This window comes from Sciurus carolinensis, chromosome 3 (assembly GCF_902686445.1).
Source record: "Sciurus carolinensis chromosome 3, mSciCar1.2, whole genome shotgun sequence".
Classification (NCBI taxonomy): domain Eukaryota; kingdom Metazoa; phylum Chordata; class Mammalia; order Rodentia; family Sciuridae; genus Sciurus; species Sciurus carolinensis.
The window spans coordinates 60,107,804-60,123,857 of NC_062215.1; the positions used below are offsets into that span (position 1 = coordinate 60,107,804).

A 16,054-nucleotide genomic window follows, 5' to 3' on the forward strand; every position below is an offset into this window, starting at 1 on the left:
GAACTCTTCTATCTCAGGGCATTATGGACAGTCACATCAGATGGTAAAGGGTTTAGCTGGAATGTCAAAGCAGGGGGCCATGAATGCTCTATAATGGTGGCCTGAAGCTCATGCTGGACACCTAGAAATTTTAATCTAAGAGAATCTCTTCACTCAAGGTCATCATCATAATCTTAGGTGCATAGATGGTGCTTGTCCTAGAATCTTGGTAAAGACAAATTTTACCTCTACATAGTAAGGGTTATAGAGCTGCATTCTGATGTGTGATTTTCTTGCCTATTCTTTTTTATTCACAGGGCCTACCCTTTCTGTTTGCCAAATGTTTGGGACTGTTTTGTGAAAAGGAAAATGTCATATGAATGGATAAATGTAACTGTTCCCAAATGATTCTTTAGATATTCCCCCCATCTAGACAAAGAGAGCTGAATTTCCTACAGCAGTACATCTGTGCCTAAGCACATACAAATCTCTTACCATCATGTATAAACTCCAGCTTATTCAGAAAAAACTTTTCCAATTTCTAAAGCCCAATCTAATGCCCTCTTTCACTGATCTTGTTGATTTTATGGTCTTCGTTTCAAAGTTCACTCACTCATTTATTTCAGAAATATCAAATTTCTACTGTATATAACCTACTATGGCAGGCATTGAGAATGCAAAGCCAAATCACGCATAAATTCCTCTGCAACCCAGAGTGGAGGGGAGGTGTGTTCCATAAAGAAATGACAATGCAAGAGGTTAACAGAGATGAGAGCTGTGATGTGTACAACTCAAGAGTAATGGGAATTTAGTAAAAGGAGTTTGGAATGGGGAAGAACCATAATAATTTTGTTTATCTTTGATTTTTTTCTTCCTTAGATTTGCTAAAGATTTATTTTATTTTATTTCTAACAGATCTATAATGATTTATGATCTATTTTTGTGTTCTGTTCTTTTTTTACTTTTAGCATTATTTTTTTCTCAAATCTCAAATAGTTCCTTATGGGTGGGACCTCATTTGTTGACCTCAGGGAACAAAGTGAGAAAGGACCTAAATACCTTTTGAGGAGAAGGAAGTCCAAGGCAGTGGTGGCTTCAGGCAATGCACATGGGAGTCAGGTAAAGTTACTGAGGTGAAGGCAGGAACAGAACCAATAAGTGAGGTGTGGCCTGAGGAGTGAGAAAAAACCCACTAAAGAACTTGGGGATATGCTGTGGAGCAGCAAATGAAAGTAGGTCAACATATTTTTTTATCAAATAATTAAACAACCAAGGCTGATCCCTTCCACTCTGGAATGTCTTATTATAGAAACTCATGGAGCCAGAGCCTGACCAACAGAACTGCAGTTACTGAGTTTATTCTATTGGGCTTGGTGGAGACACCTGGGCTGCGAACAGTTGTCTTTGTATTCTTCTTCTTTGCCTACCTGGTCACAGTTGGGGGCAACTTCAGCATCCTGGCAGCCATCTTGGTGGAGCCCAAACTCCACACACCAGTGTATTTCTTCCTGGGGAACCTATCAGTGCTGGACATTGGGTGCATCACTGTCACTATTCCTTCAATGTTGGGTCATCTCTTGTCCCACAAGCAAACAGTTCCATATGCAGCCTGCCTCACACAGCTCTTCTTCTTCCATCTGTTGGCGAAAGTGAACTGCTTCCTGTTGACAGCCATGGCCTACGACCGATTCCTGGCCATCTGCCAGCCCCTCACCTACAGCACCCGCATGAGCCAGACTGTCTAGGTAATACTGGTGACTGCATCCTGGGCTTGTGCCTTCACCAATGCACTGACTCATACTGTGACCATATCCACACTCAACTTCTGTGGCCCCAGTGTGATCAATCACTTCTGTGATCTCCCCCAGCTTTTCCAGCTCTCCTGTTCCAGCACCCAACTCAATGAGCTGCTACTATTTGGACTGGGCATCCTTCTGGCAGGTGCACCTGTGATTCTCATTGTCACCTCTTACATCCATGTGGCAGCTGCAGTCCTGCGAATCCACTCTGCTGAGGGCAGGAAGAAGGCCTTCTCCACATGTGGCTCCCACCTTATTGTGGTAGGCCTCTTCTATGGGACAGGCATCTTCAGCTACATGAGGCTGGGTTCAGTGGAGGCTTCAGACAAGGACAAGGGTATTGGCATCCTCAACACTGTCGTCAGCCCCATGCTGAACCCACTCATCTACAGTCTCAGGAACCCAGATGTGCAGGGTGCTCTGTGGAGGGTGGTCACTGGAAAGCGAGCACTGACACGAAGGGGTCTCAAGAAGGTAGAGACCATGGCAGTAGTCCTCCCTAAAGCCTTGAACGTGACCACTTTTGTTAGGAAGTAATGATCTTGTTCCCCAAGGATGCTTTACCTGATAATAGTATACAGTCCTGGACCAGAACCCTGGGTACTTGCCATTTGGTCCTCTAAACCCTTCCCAGTCCAGATGAAAGCGGAACCCAAGATGTTTTGTATCCTGGAGGTTCTTGGTCCTGCAGAAAGGACCTTCCGTTTACTTTCTTAACCAGCGTCCCCAAAAGCACCAGTGAAGAGTCTCTCCAAACTATAATGTAGCAAGTCACAACCTAGTGCCAAGATTTAGCATACCCTTCTCTCAAGCTTCCCCTAAAGCAGCTCCCATCACCTGTTTTCACACAAGATCCCACACAGTGACCCAGCTCTAGTATAGTAAAATTTGAGAAATTAATTTCCAGTGTCCTCTTGACATTGCAAGATTCTGGGCTACTTAACTGTGAAGAGCATATATTTCCTTTGGGATTTCTCCTTCTTTTTTTTCAAAATGGAAATGTTCTTTTATTTTAAAATTTTTCTTTAGGAATTGTACTTATGAAAATGAAAATAAAATTTTAAGAGTAGAAAATTAAAATCAAAACCTTTGCTTTCTCTGCCTCCACTCTTCATAATTCTTATGAAATAACTACTGTTAAAAATTTGGTGCTGTTTCTTTTAATTTTTAAATATATATATATATATAAACTTGTTTATGTATCTTTATATCAATAGAAATATGTTTCTGTATATTTCATATCAATAGGGGAATGTTATGTGTCATGGTTGCTATTTACATGGTATGTGGTAGGTAGATTCTTTTACCTATCCAGTATCTACAAATTTACCTTTTCCATTTTAATGATTGACAAGCATTATTTTATGAGTAAACAATAATTTACATAGCGATATGCTTTTTGATAGATTTTTACATTGTTTATAGATTTTCTGCATTTACAATTGATAACATATAGAATATTCTTTAGAAGGGTGTTTTCATTTATTTTTTTATTTTTATTTTTGGTAGCAGGGATTGAACTCAGGGGCACTGAGCCATATCCCCAGTCTTTTTTTTTTTTTTTAACTTTTTATTTTAAGACAGGGTCTTGTTAATTTGCTTAGAGACTCACTAAGTTGCTGAGGTTGGCCTCCAACTTGAGATCCTCCTGCCTTAGCCTTCCAAACCACCAGGGTGTTTTTATTATTTGTGAACATTTCCATAAGTTGTGATGTGTAAAATTCCTGAGTTGAATGAAATAAAATTTTAGATTTCTATATATAGCTCCTCTTATCCTACAAAAATTTCACACTATTTTATTATTCCAATGATGAATGAAAATGATTGCTCTCCAAACTTTTGATAGCTGTGAATGTTATAAATAAATTCTCCTAATTTTTGATAATACAGTGATTGAAAATTTCTATTTATTATTTGATATGTATTTTTGATGTTCACATAAGGATAAAAGTATTTCCAAATATTAATTGTTCATGGATAAGGTCTGAATTGTGTTTCTCTCAAATTTTGCATGTAGAAGCACTGAGCCCAGTTTGATTTATTAGGAGATACAATCTTTAGAAAGTAATTATGGTTGAATGAGGTTATAAGGGTGGGGCCCTAATAGAATAGAGCTATGGCCTCATAAAAAAGAAGATTCTCTCTCTCCCTCTCTCTCTCTCTCTCTCTCTCTCTCTCTCTCTCTCTCCCTCCCTCTCTCTTTCGTTATCATGTGAGGATATAGTAAAAAGGGCTGTCTACATGTCTACAAGGCAGGCGGACAATCTTCAATAGAATCTGACCATGCTGACACACTGATCTTGGACTTCCAGCTTCCAGAATTGTGAGGAAATACATTTCTCTTATTTAAGCTATCCAATCTTTTTTATATTTTGTTAAGGCATCATGAGCGGACTAATATAATCCATTTCTATTTCTTCATTGGTAATTGTCTTTTCATGTCCTTTACCTCTTTTTTTAATGGATCATTAACTTTTTTATTAATTTGCAGGAACTCTATATAGTGTAAATATTAATCCTCTGCAACATATTTTGCAAATAATTCCACATAGTCTTTCAGTTGGCTAACTTTCTTTCATCTTTGTTTTTACAAATCTTCCAGCATTTAGAAGTTTTATGTTTTTGATGTCAGCTTCTCACACAACCAGTTATAGTTTCTTTCCTTGAGAGTAAGTAGCAGATATAATGGAAGAGCAAAAGAGTTACACTGGTGGTTTCTGTGAATTCAAATTTAGTGCTATAGATGGCTGTTATGAATGGAGCACATGTTGTTATTACTGAAATAGAGATGTCCTAGTTTCATCCTGGAACATATCCCATGGTTTATTTGGTAGCAGTGGTCGCCACAATCAGAAGTAAAGTTACAGTGGTCAAAAGGAGTTAATGGAAGGATGTAGACAGTAGGTCACTTGGAATCAGGAAAATGCTAGCTTGAAACACTACTCCTCAAATTCCTATGTGTCCTCAAGCAAATTACTGAATCAGTTTGAACTTCAATTTATTTATTTGTAAGATGGAAATAATAAAGGCACCCACTTTGTGGAATTGTTGAAAGGTTTGATTGAGATTTAACATAATTAAAGCTCATGGTATAGTGCCATGTGCATAAAAGCATGTGATAAATTCTTCCAGGTGTTATGCTAATAACATTATTGGTGGTTCTGTACTGGGGACGTTGTGTGTGTTACTCTATTTAATTCTCCTACCAACCCTAAGAGGGGATATTAAGTACATTTCACAGGTAAGAAAACTGAGGCTTCAAAGTGGTCAGCAGTTGCTTGTAAATGGAAGACAGACCTATCCATCTGCAAAGCCCACTAGTTATCCAAGAGAGCATGTTACCTCCTGGGGTTGGGTGGATTAATAGGTGTTTGAGGAGGGACTGAGAGTCTACCGCAATTTCCTCTGTTTCATCATCTTTACCATTAGACTCTAAATTTCCAAGGACCTGGCCTGGAAAATCATAGTAGGGGACACCTTCACATCCATCCCCTCCCCCCACCCCCTGCCACCAGCTTCTCCTAGCATAGCACAATGCTTCCACCACCTCTCCCAGGATCATTGTGGTTCCCAAGACACAGTCCCAAATAGGGACTCACAAATAGGCCCTGGGTGGGAATGCACTTTGTTCCTGGGGATTTCTTAAGAGTTTGATTTTGAAAAAGACCTATCCCACTTTCTCTTTTTTCTTGGGTTTTCCCCTTATTCCCAGATCCAAGGAAAGTTTATTCATCATCCTCAGTTTTATGAGTCATCCTATCTCTACCCCCAAATTCTGTTTGGAACAGGATCTAAGAGAGGAATATCCTCAATTTGAGGACCCAGATTTAGTCCTGGCTCCACCTCTAGCTACCTGGGTACTTTGGGACACCAGACAGCTCTTTGATGTCCCTTCTGCTAAATTGAGTTTTTGTACTGTTTCTCCTAACTATCCCCATAGACTAACAGGGGGTTGGAGTTGAAGACACTGGAGAAATCCAAGATCCTCACCAAGTTTAGCCCCACTGCTTCATCACTGCAGTATTTATTAGGGTTGTATTATCACCCACCCAGGTACCTCCCTCCCCATATTCCCCTCCTCCTAGAGACTAATCTTGAGGTCCAAGAGGCTGACACTATGATGAAAGTCCCATGGCAGAGATGGTCTCAGCCTCTCTTGATCTCCTTTCCATATTTATAACTCCCTCTTCCTTTCAGTGCAACTGACTGAGCTTATGCAGCTTCTTGACCCTCCCATCCGTTTCCAAGAAACCTCGCTGTCTTTGTGCCATCACAAGGTGAGTTCTTTCAAGGTCCTCCCTCTGCTCCCACATCATAAGGAAGGGATTATAGCTATTCCTCAGTGAGACAGACCTCCAGGTTTCACACACATGGTAATCAAAATCTCAAAACATATGTAAGAGACCTGCTCAGGATGACACATCAAGTGGGTAGAAGAGCTGATTCTCTATCCCAGAGACTGAGGCTCTTTTTCCAGGCAGATTTACAACCCCCTCTTTTTTTAGGTGAAGCTTGTTTCCAGATTCTGTTTGGCGTGTGTGGAAGGAGATTCAATATTCAATTTTTCTGCTTAGAATTCAATCCTTACAGAGCAGCTTGGCCAGACCCCAAGGCAAGCCCTGGGACATGAAAATCTTCTTGGAGCCTTGAGCAGGGAGTGGTCACAGCATAATGAAGAAAACCTGGGGCTCACATGGCCCCCATGAGTGAAGGGCTTCTTCATCCCTGATCACTTGCCACCCTATCAACTGCAGACATCATAGATGGAGAATTCAGTGTACAATCCAGGGATCTGACATATACTCTGTCACTTATTGATTCAGGCCTGGACATTATCTATCATACTGACCATGATTTACTTGCTTTTGAGAAATAATTCTTCTGATTGTAAAAAATATTTGTGAAAACTTTATAAAAAGTTGAATGTCAGTATGTGTATTTTGACACCTGAACCCCAGCTGGAAAAAGGAAGGAGCTCTCCGTAGCAGTAAGCTTGTATCTTTCACTCAACTCTACCGCCTCCAAATTCTGTCAGTCCCTCAAAGTCTAGAACCAATTCCAACTTGTCCAAAAACCCTTTCCTAATTCCAATTAGCCACCAGGATGCCCTCTTTGTCAGAAATTCTATTTGTCAACTGGTGTAGCCATGCATCTATTTGTGAAATGGTTCATAAGTAAAATGGGTGTATACATATAGTTCCTGAAGATAAAGCAGACATGAATTTTGCCCTTAAATGGAACTGGAGTAAGGAGAATAAATAACTACATGATTGTGCTAAGATTAAGTGCCATGTAGAATATGAGTAAAGTGTACTGAGATTGTTGAACTAAAAAATGTCACTCTAAAATGAACAAAGGCAGTTCAGGTAACTATTTCTTAAGGAGTTAACATTTGAACTAAATCTTGAAGACTTTCTCCATGTGACCATGTGACACTGTGTTGAAAAAACAGTACAAGAAAAGATGGGGATATAGGAAGTCACAGTGGCTGCAATCTGATGGCATGGGTTAAAACAAAGATGGAAGTTGGGGGCAGCTACTGTAACTGGGGCCATGACCCACATAAGGCATTCACCTGGACTTGATCTACAGCAGTCTGCAAGCCAAGACGTTGAATCTATGAGAGCAAAGCTCTAGCAGCTGTGGGGTGATTCTTTGAGTCCTAAGAGTGGGTCACAAGTAGAATCAGGGGCAACTGAGGGAGAAGGGCATGGCTTTATGATCCTCGAAATGCTTTGGGTTACCTGGAGTGGTGGTATGTGTACTGATGAAGAGCAGGGGCTCTGGAATCAGATTACCTGGGTTCAAACCCTGCCCCTTGATTTATATGCTCATTTTCTTTCAGTAAAATAGGGATTTAAAATGACACTCATTTCACAGGGACTAAATTAACTAACACATGCAAAGCATGTGAACAGAACCCAGTCCCTAGTCCAGAGGAAGTCACCCAATAAGTTAACTGTATTATTAGAAGATGTCCAAGTACAATATCTGAATTGAAGATATTGGATACAGTACAGGAGGAAATTTCTAGTTTCTTTTTTATTTAGTTATTCTGTTGTGATGTGGAATTTAGTATGTGTGTCAGGACTAGCTCCAGGAGATATTACTAAATAGTATTTTTGAAGATGTGTATTACTTGTAGACAATTTGGAAAACTGAAAATTGCAGACAGAAGAAAGTAAAAAATCACCCATATTGCTACTCCAACCACTCACAAAAGTTTGATGCTTCCTTCTGGTCTAGTTTCTGTGTGTGCTAATATAAATCACATTACACATTTAGCATCCCACTTTAATCACCTAGTATTATATCATAGTATCTTTTCTTTTTTAAAAAATGTGTTTCTGAATATATTTTTCACCATATTTCCCACTGATACGTTGGAAATAAGGATTTTTTATATTTGCTTTTTATTGTGCCACTGTTGTTTTAATAGACAAATAACTTTTTCCTCTCTCTTTACAACAAATAACCTTTTTCTATTTCTTGATAGTAATTTTGTTAATGACTCCAGGACAGTTATTTAAAACACTGATGTAATAGTGGCATCCCTCTCTGCTTCTGATAATCATGGGGTAATTTGTTATTACTAGGAAGGATACCAAAGTGACCCATTCCTAGATAACTACAGCAGGGGTGCTTTTTCTTCTGAAGCAACAGTGGATGTTGACCTGAGACATGTTGCTACACATGTCTCAGGCAAGCAAGCTGAGGTATTGTATAATTACACTGATATATTAAAACATCCCCAATTTCTTATGAAGGCTATAACTTAATAATAATCAATTATTCTTTTAAATGTACTGATTTTTAAATTCCCTGTGATTACCATTTTATTTCTGCAGTCCTGACTAGCATTGTTCTCTAATATTTTTCTTCATAAGATTTTAACTTTTGATTGTCAGATATATGCTAACCTCATAAAAATATTTGTATAATTAAATCTTCTCCTGTACTACAAGGTTTATATGGCATAAGAGTATTATATTAATTAAATTTTTTTAAATTTTATTTTTACACACTGCATTTTGATTCATTGTACACAAATGGGGTACAACTTTTCATTTCTATAGTTGTACATGATGTAGATTCACACCATTCATGTAATCATACAAGTACATAGGGTAATGATGTCTGTCCCATTCCACTTTCCTTCCCCCACCCACTTGCCTCCTCATTTCCTGCTACACAATTCAAAGTTCCTCAATTCTTCTCTTACCCCTGATCTGCTATTATGTATCATACTTTTCTCAACATCTTTATGAGCATAAAGATTGCTACTAGAATATTTATTTCTTTATTTTATTTTTAACTGCCAAATAATAATTATATATACTTTAAGATATAAAATGTGATGTTTTGGATATGTTTGCACTCTAAAATAATTAAATTCATTTTGAGTTGAATTTTGTACAGGGTGAGAGATAGAGGTTTAGTTTCATTCTGCTGCATATGGATTTCCAGTTTTCCCAGGATCATTTGTTGAAAAGGCTACTTTTCTCCATTATATGTTTTTGGAACCTTTGTCTAGTATGAGAAAACTATATTTATTTGGGTTTGTCTATATCCTAAACTTGGTACCATTGGTCTACCTGTCTATTTTAGTGCCAATACCATGCCATTTTTGTTACTGTTCCTCTGTAGTATAGTTGAAGGCCTGGTATTGTGATACCACCTGCTTCACTCTTTCTGCTAAGGATTGCTTTAGGTATTCTGGGTCTATTATTCTTCCAAATGAATTTCATGATTGCTTGCTTTAATTCTATGAGATACATCATTAGGATTTTAATTGGAATTGCATTGAATTGGTATAGCACTTTTGGTAATATGGCCATTTTGACAATATTAATTCTGTCTATCAAGGAACATGGGAGATCTTTCCATCTTCTAAGGTTTTCTTTAATTTATTTCTTTAGCGTTCTATAGTTTTCAGTGTAGAAGTCACACTTCAGATAGAACACTACTCTCCAAAATCTACAAAGAACTCAAAAAACTTTACACCAAGAATACAAATAACCCAATAAATAAATGGGCTAAGGAAATGAACAGATACTTCACAGAAGATTTACAAGCAATCAACAGATATATGAAAAAAATGTTCAACATCTCTAGTAATAAGAGAAATACAAATCAAAACTACCCTAAGATTTCATCTCACCCCAGTTAGAATGTCTATTATCAACAATACGAGCAACAATAGGTGTTTATAAGGATGTGGGGAAAAAAGTACACTCATACAATGCTGGTGGGATTGCAAATTGGTGCAGCCACCCTTTCTAAGGAGATTCCTTAGAAAACTTGGAATGTAACCAGCATTTGACCCACTTAAATCACTCTTGACCTATACCCAAAGGATTTAAAATCAGCATACTACAATGGCACAGCTACATCAGTGTTTATAGCAGTTCAATTCACAATAACTAGATTGTGGAACCAACCTAGATGCCCTTCAATAGATGAATGAATAAAGACACTATGGTATATATACACAATGGAATATTATTCAGCCACAAAGAATAAAATTATGGCATTTTCAGGTAAATGGGATGAAGTTGGAGAATATCATGCTAAGTGAAATAAGCCAATACCAAAAAACCAAAGGCCAAATGATTTTGCTGATAAGTGAATGATGACACATACTGGGAAGGGGGGAGGAGGTAAGGGAAGAATGAAGGAAGGATGGATTGTGTAGAGGGAAATGAGGGGTGGGGAGGGGGTGGGGGAAGGAAAGGTAATAGAATGAGGCAAACATCATTACCCTATGTACATGTATGATTATGCAAATGGTATGACTCTACTTCATGTACAACCAGAGAAACAATAGTTGTTTTCAATTTGTACACAATGAATCAAAATTTTTAAAAAGAAAAAAATAATAAAATAAAATAATTAAATCAATTTAATTGGCAAATTCATTACTTCAAGTACTTTTTACAGTGAAAACAAAATCTAGCCTTTCAGTAATTTTGAAATATACAATGCATTATTATTTATTGTCATCACTGTTTTGTGCAATAGATCACTGACACTTATTCTCCTGTATAATTGGATCATATACTGTTTGAGCAGCATCTTCCCCTTCCCCCAACTTCTGGTATTCACCATCTTATTCTCTATTCTTGGAGTTCAATGTTTTCAGATTGCCAGTGAGATGATAACCAAGAGTACATTTCTCTCTGTGTCCAGATTCTTTCACTTAGCATAATATCCTCTAGATTCACCTAGTTTGCCAAAAATTACAGAATTATGTGCTTTTTAAGTCTGAATAATATTTCATTATTTATATGCAACTCCTCTTTGTCCATTTATCTGGTGATGGACACCTAAGTTGGTTCCATATCTTAGCTTTTATGAATAATGCTTCAATGAACATAGGAGTGAAGATATCTCTTCAACACTGTGAATTTAATAAATTGTAGAAGATTACTAGATAATATGGTATTTATATTTTGGGTTTTTGAAACCATGTTCATTTTCATAATAGCTGTACTAATTTCTATTTTCACCAACAGTGTACTGAGTTATCTTTTCTTTATAATCTCACCAATGCTTGGTATCTTTGATCGTTTTTATAATAACCATTATACACTTGCAAATAAATACTTCAGAGTGGTTTTAATTTGCATTTCCATGACTGTTACTGATAATGAGCACTTTTCATATATCTATTGGACATTTATATGTCTTCTTTTATGAAATGTCTATTGAGGTCTATGTTAGTCTGTTTTCCATCACTATAACAAAATATCTGAGATAATCAACTTATAAAGAGAAGAGATAAATTTTGTTTCACTGTCTTTGAGGTTGCAGTTGATAATCAGTTGACCCTATTGCTTCGGTCTGTGGTAAGGCAGCACAACATGGCAGGAGATCATGGTGGAGCACAATTACTTAGCTCATCAAGGGACAAAGAGCAAAAGAGAAAGAAAAATGTTGCAACAAATAACCTCCCAATATGTCATCTCTTATATGTGACCATATAACTATTTGATAAATTCCAAAAGATAAAAAAAAATATAGGTAAAAGGTAAAAAATTCATAATTTTAAAAAAGATTACCAGATTGCCCTTTTTCCTTTGAACTTATGCCCATTTATATTCTATTGATCACTACTGAGAGACTACTGAGAGGGCCTGTTTTCTCACATCTTTTCAAACAAATCAGGGAGAGTAGATGAATAATATAAACTCCAGACCTGCTGGGACAGCATTTATTGGGAGAAAATTCATAGAAATAGAAACATTATCAGGAACTCAGGTCCCCCACACCCATCGTGTTCTGGGATACCAACGCGCTTTCCTAGGCTGCATTAGTGGGAAATCACCAGCCCTTCCCTGGCATAACCAGGGGGCTGAGGTTTAAATCTCCCAGCTGCAGCTCTAGGATATGGCAGAACCTGTGACATGAGCTCTACTTCAACCCTGAATCAGGAGCAACCTTGTTAAGACCTCAATTATGGATGATTTCTGCAGAAGACCAGTCTCTAGGGAACTATTCTTAGATAAATTAGCTTATGATTTTAGCCTTTTCCAATCTGACAAGAGAAAATTTTTATTGTAGTTTAAATTTGCATTCCTCTAATTAAAAGCAAACTCAATCTATTTTCCTGTTTTAAGAGATTTTTCTACATTTTATCTATGGAATGTTAATATTATTTGTCCATTTTTCTATGGAGTTATTGGTCTGTATATATATATATAAGATGTAGCTCTTTATCTATTAGGGAAGTTGTCCACTGTGTCTGCTGTCAGTTGCAAATATTTTTCCAAGTTTTTGCCTTTTGATTATGTCTATATCGATTCAGTCTTCAATCCAAAAAGCAGAAGCACTAGGAATATTTGGAAAATCTTATTATAGGAATTAGACTTTAAACGACCCTTGAAGTGAATTGCATATCAATTTGTTCCACATTTTGAATAATTATATAGAAGGTTTTGTGTGTTTTCTTGGAGTGTTAGCTTGTTTCACAGTGCTGAGAATGTAATCCAGAGCTTCAAGCATACTAGGCAAGCACATGACCACTGAGCTACATCCCATACTGAGGTTTTTTGATAGTCTCAATTCATTCTGCCGACTTAATTCTGTATGGATTGCAGGTCACTGAAATATACTCACTGTTATCTTGTTTCTGGCTTGTTTTCCTTGAACTTCCTTTATGTATCAATACTACCCATTTGATCTGAAGCATTGATTTTTATAGCTATTGTATCTTTTTTCATCATTTATTTCAAAGTGCTCTTCTGTTTTCCCATTTATGGCCTCTTTTCAAATTCAAATTTATCTTATGTTAACATCATGATCCATCCTTTATTTTTTATTTTAATCAACTGGTATTCCTTTAACTTCAACATCTTTAATTAGCTTTGCTTTGGAAAGATACTTTGGCATTAGCCTCAACTTGCATGCTTTTAGATGCAATCTGAAATCCACTTCTTTCACTAGATTAGTTTAGTCCATTCAGCTTTATTGCATTTGGGGGGTGTTTTGGTACCAGGAGTTGAACATAGTGTTGCTTGACCACTGAGCCACATCCCAATCCTTTTTATTTTTTATTTTTGAGACAAGGCCTCACTAAATTGCTAAGGCTGATTTAGAAATTGCAATTCTCCTGCCTCAGCCTCCCAAGTCACTGGAATTACAGGTGTGTGCCATTGCACTCAGCTCAGTTTTACTGTTTACGTATGTATAATCCTAATTCTGTTCTATTTTTTCAAGTCATCCTTTTGCTTTTATAGTGTTTTGAAAATCCTTTCACTGTAAGGGCTTTGTTTGTTTTACTTTGCTTTCTAGGAATGTTTCTTCCCATAATTTGGAAGATTTGTTTTAGGGTTACCTTTATAAATTTCAGTGTAGTTCTAAAACTCCAGGTAATATCCACTAGTTTCCTAGCATATGCAGTGATCAAATTAATATATTGTCTTTTCTCCCCCCTTTTCTCTTTCTGCAGTTACCATGTGATTTATTTGATTATATTGTTAACCTGTTCCATTACGATGATTTGTGTACTTTTACCTCTATTTTGTGACCTATCGGATTTCAGGAATACCTTTAAGGATTCAAGTATAGAAGAGGGAAATCAGTACATCTGACTGCCTGCCATCTCCTCTCTCCCTTCCTGTTATTTATAACCACATTACCATTTCAGTTTTTAAATACATTTACATTTTATTCCATACTTGCAATTTCTACAAATTTTTTAAACTTAGTCCCATAAAGAAATCTAAAACTAATCGCCAGTTCACATGCTATAGATTTTTCCTTTTTCTCTGTTGACCAAAGTTTGTTCTTTCAAAGTTTTTGGTTTGAAATCTCTAATGTCTGCCTTTTTTGACAAAACGGGGATCCTAACCTAAAAAAGATATACTCCTTGTTTGTATAAATATGTCAAAATATACTCTACTGTCATGTAAAACAAAAACGAACACATTTAATAAAAAAAAGCAGAATAAACTTTAAAAAATGCCTAATGTTAACAACAGTCCCGGAGTTCTTGTATGGCAAAATTAACTTTATGTTTGAATGATAAATGATAGCTAAATGGTTGTAATACTTTTATCACTTTTATTTTCCTTTTTGGAAAAATGCATTGTAAGCTTTTTTCCACTATATTTTGTTTTGAATGCTATTTTGGAGCAATGAAGATTACCTTAATTTTTTTTCCTTTACAATTGTTCTGAGATTTTTGGTTTGGAGTTTTTATGGGGGGAGGGGTACCAGGGATTGAAATTAGGGGCACTGAACCATGGAGCCATGTGCCCAGCCCTATTTTGTATTTTTATTAGAGACAGGGTCTCACTGAGTTGCTTAGCACTTCATTTTTTCTGAGGCCGGCTTTGAACTTGTGATCTTCCTATCTCAGTCTCCCAAGTTGCTGGAATTACAGGCGTGCACCAAGGCAACTAGCTGTTTTGGGTTTTTTAGTTCGATTGTTTGTTTTTGTCTTTTCCTAGTTGCCTATCCTTTTGTTTTTGTTAAGACAGTAATAACAAAATGGCATGTAACAATGCTGGTATTCAATACAAATTTTTTCTGGAATGAGGCGAGTCCCTTCATTTGTAGATTCAATTACTCTTTCTTATTTCTGAAAAAAAATTCTTGTTAAAATTGACCTTTAAATTATTGGTCTTTTCCATTATCTTTCCTTGTTTGGTTACTCCAATTTTACAATTGTTGAATGTCCTTTGTCTAGGCCTGAATCTATAATTTTCCCTGTATTTCCATTTCATTTGTCTTCTTATAAAATACTGTTCCTGTGTCTCTTAGATTATTTTCATTGTGCTGTTTCTAATTTTGCTTTTCTTTCTGTAGTTATTTTACATTTTTCCTGTCTTCTCCAAGTTCATATTTTATGTTCTTTTTATTATCTATTCCCTCAGCTATTATGCTTTTATTCTGCTTCTTGCTTTATAGAGGTAATTATTCCTTGAGATTTGGAGGATAGGTTGAAATGTGAGATCACAATTTTCATCCATTCCATGGCAATCTTCTTCTGTGGACTAAATTTTTCCTTCTATTATTTTTCTTCTTTGTTTTCTTTTTCTTGTGAAATCCTTGCATCCATCCTGTGATTACTTGTTTTTGAATCCTTGACCAAACTGAGTTATTGCTAAACTGAATACTTGTAAGCTTCTTGTATCAGGAGAGTCTAAGAATATGTTTTCACCTTGCAGAAACTTATTTTGTGATTTCAAGTTGGAGAGAAATTATTTTAGCCTTTACCAGTCTATAATCAATGTTGACAGGTAATTTAGAGCTATTGTGGTATATTTTCCTTAACTCTCAACTTTAATCTTATGCCTTATCTGTAGACTGTGATTACAACTTACCTATGTATTTGATTCTTCATTTAGCCTTTCCTCTGCTTCTTGAATCCAACACTGGATCACAAAAAAAAAAAAAATTCATTATGCAAAACTTTGTACCCTACCCTCCTTATTGCAAACAAGTACTTTTGATGGTTTTCCTTGGCTACATTTTGGCTACATTTTTTTCTTAGATATTATACTCATATAGCTCTTGATGGCCATGGATTCCCTCTCTCTGTGCTTCTTGTTACTCTCCTATTTGATCTCCACTATTCTCAAAGCCTTCCATTCTGTTTTATGGATAGGAGTTTCAGATATTTAATTGTTTCTCTGAAGACAAAATCTATATGCTTATTCTTCTGCTTGGTTTGGTAAGGGTTGAGGTCTCAGAAGAGAAAGTGCTGGATTTAATCTGTTGCATTCAGATCAGAAGTATACTTTTTGCTCATTTACTTTTCCCAATGGTTT

At 36.6% G+C, this 16,054-nt stretch overlaps 1 pseudogene; it reads left to right on the forward strand.

The window, feature by feature from the left end:
* The first annotated feature begins 1,274 nt into the window (after positions 1 to 1,274).
* On the forward strand, positions 1,275 to 2,315 carry LOC124979399 (olfactory receptor 3A2-like; annotated as a pseudogene).
* Positions 2,316 to 16,054: the final 13,739 nt, after the last annotated feature.